Here is a 4,433-nt window from a genome sequence, read left to right on the forward strand (position 1 = left end):
AAAACACGTGGGTTGATGGTGGTTTCATGGATGAAGGTTTATGTTTATTTCTTACAAGAAAGGAGAGAAAACAAATTATAAATAGAATGAAGGTGAAAAAAGAATTTTAAGAAGAAAGAAATGATAAGAAAAATTATACTCATTTAAAAAAAACATTACATAATTGTAAATGTCTAATAAACATGTATTTTGTCAACTCAACATAACATTCATGCAATTTTCCATTGTCACATGCACTAAAGACAAAAAAATAAAGGAATTTGAAATAATAAATCCAAAAACTAAAAAAACAGTTCATCATAATGTTGTGACTTCTGGTTGATTCTACATTGAATTTGATCATCACATTAGACGAACAGAAACCACAAAAGTGAGATTGACATCACATCTCCACACTAAACCTTAAGGCATTAGGTATATGAGTTCAACGGTTACTCTTGCAGCCAATGCGAAACTTAACTCACACTTAACACATTAACATTTATTCCTTAAGTACGAGACTCTTTGCATCTGCGGTCTACCATCATGAACCAATGCTACTTCCCCACAAAGTTGAATCGGGTTATGATATCGTCGTCGGACCTTCTAAGGGAATCAACATTGGTATGGGTCGATTTATTGGATAAAGAGCAACCATGCAAGTGTAAGAGTTTGTTCAACTTCCACTGTTCTATTCAATGTTAGACCGTAACTGTCACTTGATAAATCACAACATATTCTCGCCTCAAGTACGGAGAAATTCTAGCCCGTGCTTGGCACGGGTCCACATACTAGTTTTATAGATTTAAGAGAGCTCTGATACTTTTATTTGATGAACCAATTGGCGGTATTAAAAGGCTTTAACATGCCACAACATCACTCTATCTCATCTAAAACAAACGACAACTATATTCAAAGTACAATCACATCACATTTGTGCTTAAAAGCTTTAAAGGCTATAATATGAATTTCTTATCCAATTAAACCTTTTGTCAAAGTGGTTTCTATTTCTCTTAAAAAGGATGCTCAATCACAAGATAGAAGATCACGTGCTGATCAAACTCACGGTTGGAAAAATTGGTCCTCTAGTCTTGGATTTTACAACACTTTGAGGAAATCGGGGTAGAGATGAAAAACAACACTCACGTAGTCACGTGACATGTTGTTTGCTTCAACAAAGGTCTATCTATCACAGATCCTTAGAGAGCGTCAGAGCGCATATAGATCGCATCTTAACTATTGATTGTCTCTTCTATTTGTATTAGGCGCACCCAACGACGAACCCATAAACTTTAAGTAGTAGTGTAGCAAACATATAGAACACACACGCGCGCGCGCACACACACATTGAACGATTGACTCGAAAGCATGAGAAAATCTCTTTCTGTTACACTGTGACATTGTCTCATCTCCTGAACCGTTTCCTAATTCTGGAGTCGTTGAAGCTGAAGGGACATCTGAGAGCAGCGAAGCATGATCTTATTCCTGAAGGTTGGGGAGTTCACACGACGCCATGGATTCATGAGATTTCTATGAACAATACAGCTCTTGAGTCTCTCAATTTATACTTGACAGAAGTTGATGTCAGAGTTGACGACTTGTTGCTTTTAGCCATATTTTGCCACCAACTTGGTGTCCGTGAAGATTACTGATGAAAGTTGTGATATCTATGATCTTCATGACTTTTCCACAATGTAACCGCTCTAGGAGATTTTTTTGGTGGCAAATACACTAAGGAACCTCAAGAATACACTACTGTATCTAGATGCAGAGGGTCATTTTATGTTGATCCGAAGGTGCCGAAATTTGAAAGATATACACGTAAGTTCCTGAAAACCTTTGCTCGTTGAAATTTCATTATTTAAATATTGATCGTTCATAAGTGGTTTAACTTGTTGATAATTAATTAAGGGCAACTTTTATTTTCACTCTTTTACACGAGCTTTACGTATTAACTTTATGGCATCATAGTTGCGTATAAAAAAACTAGCATTTCCCCAACATATAAAACACACTGCAAATGCGCACGAGAGCGTACGCGCGCGCGCGCGCACACACACATTGAACAGTTGACTCGAAAGCAAGATAAAATCTCTTTATGTTACACCGCGACATCGTCTCGTCTCCTGAACCTTTTTCTAATTTTGTAGTCGTTGAAGCCGAAGGGACAACCGAGAGCAGAGAAGTATGATCTGATTCCTGAAGGTGTCACGTGACGCCATAGATTTATGAGATTTTTGAGTATTCTCATTGTCTCAACAATCTTCGCTTTCGGCGTATGATTGTTAAAGATTCCAATCTTGGGCTTCTTGCTAAATCGTGTGGTCCATTCTTCAATCTCTTAATTTTGATATGTGCCACGGATTTTCAACTTGTGGTCTTGACTTCATTGCTCCTTGTTGTAGGTAAATTTGAAGTCTACTTTTATAGTTTTCGTTAAATGTCTTCTTGAGCTTCTTTTGAATTCTCCAAGCATGTGATGTACATAATTGTGAGCCAGGAACGCTCTCTGCCACCTAATTTCACAGGATTACTCCAGTTATGCAAGAAAATAATGACATTGGTTGACATGCAAATATTTACATTGTCTGCAGTTATTGGTTAATGTGGCTCTAACCGTAAATTTTGGGTTTTGGCAGGAATTTAAGAGTTTTGCTTTTGGAGAAAAGCGAAATTGTTTAGAATAAGGACCACGATGAATGGCTACAAGAGCTTGCTATGAATAATACAACTCTTGAGTCTCTCAATTTATATTTGACAGAAGTTAATGTCAGAGTTGACGACCTCCTGTTTTTAGCCTTATTTTGCCCTGACTTTGTGTCCGTGAAGATTATTGATGAAAGTTGTGATATCTATGATCTTCATTACTTTTCCACAATGCAACTGCTCTGGAAGAATTTTTTATGGCAAATATGGTAAGGAACCTAAAGAATACATAGTTATATCATTACCGGAAAAGTTATGCCAATTAGGTCTACCAATAATTGGAAAGGAAGTATTGCCGATAGTGTTCCCATATGCAGCTGCACTGGAAAAAAATTAGGTCTCATCTCTTCCTTGTATCTAGATGCAGAGGGTCATTGTACGTTGATCCGAAGGTGCAGAAACTTGAAAAATATACAAGTTCCTGAAAAACTTCGCTTGTTGAAATTTCATTATTTAAATATGGGTAGTGTTAACTGTGCCCTTAGGGCACATGTTAACTGTGCCCTTAAGAAACCTAAAAGAAGAAATTTTCTCTAAAATTTTGTGCATTTAAATGATAAAAAAGTTAAATATTAAATGCAATGCACACATTCCAATAAGTTTTTTCCTATATTTGAATCATTAACTTGTGCTTTGAGGGCACAAGTTAACATTTCCCTTTAAATATTAATCATTCATAACTGGTTTAGCTTGTTGATAATTAATTAAGGGCAATTTTTCTTTTCACTTTTTTACATGAGCTTTCTATATTCACTTTATGGCATCATAGTTGCGTACAAAAAAACTAGCATTTCCTCAACATATAAAACATGCATGCAAATGCGTGCGCAAGCGTGCACAGACGCACACACAAATATAAAAAAACACACACACAAAGACAAACACATTGAACGGTTAACTTGAAAGCAAGATTTATTTGATCTTGATCTTATATTTGATATACACTTTGGAGAAATTTTGTGTTTAGCTCTTTCTATATTTGACGTATGTATGGAAAAGATAAATCAAGGATTTAGAATATTTATTGTACGGTTTCATTTAGGTATAATTTTTTTGTTCATTATTGGTTCAAATGGATTAGAACAAATGAAACATATATTATTGTAAACTAGAAGTTTATAAATCATGTTTCAAATGCTGATTCTTCAGTATATTATACAATCTTTGTAGGATTGCTCAAATAATAATTTTTCTTGACCATTTATGATATAGTTCGCAAAGAAAAACTAGATTATTGAAGACTCTTGAAGAGCTAATGTATTGTTACATGGATGAACAAAGTTACACATTGATATTGCATTATATTCCCACAAGTTTCTTAAAAATTTATTGAGTTTTAAGATATCAATCTAAATGGATATCATGTTGAGAGAAAAAAAATGAGATGTTAAATATATCTACATTACGAGACATACTACGGAGAAAATAAGTGTACGGAAAAACTTACTTGTTTTTTCTTTGATTTGTACTACACTTATGTTAATGCAATTGAAATACGTTGGATTTGAAATATTTATTTGGATTTGAAAAATTATTATTTAAATAAGACTTTGTTCATCAATAAACTTATATAGCAAATGTTTTAAAGTGATTTGATATGGACAAATCTAGTTGATTGTGTCCTAGAATTATTGTGATGTCACTTGATATGAGCAAAGATCATGTTCTCAAGTTAATGATGAACAACTTGAATTGATTATGAACTACGGTATCTAGTTCAAATGAGGATACTAATTTGTTTATCTAAT

General features: G+C 34.3%; 1 long non-coding RNA gene across 1 annotated transcript; it reads left to right on the forward strand.

The window, feature by feature from the left end:
• The first annotated feature begins 1,050 nt into the window (after window positions 1–1,050).
• LOC146900784 (uncharacterized) lies at window positions 1,051–3,924 on the forward strand. Its single transcript, XR_015022296.1, has 3 exons — window positions 1,051–1,800; window positions 2,130–2,384; window positions 2,619–3,924. It is a non-coding gene; the product is annotated as an uncharacterized LOC146900784 (long non-coding RNA).
• The last annotated feature ends 509 nt before the right edge of the window (window positions 3,925–4,433 follow it).

The sequence above is a fragment of the Medicago sativa genome, chromosome 8, assembly GCF_051527215.1.
Source record: "Medicago sativa cultivar Bolivia chromosome 8, Bolivia_mono, whole genome shotgun sequence".
NCBI classification, from domain to species: Eukaryota; Viridiplantae; Streptophyta; class Magnoliopsida; order Fabales; family Fabaceae; genus Medicago; species Medicago sativa.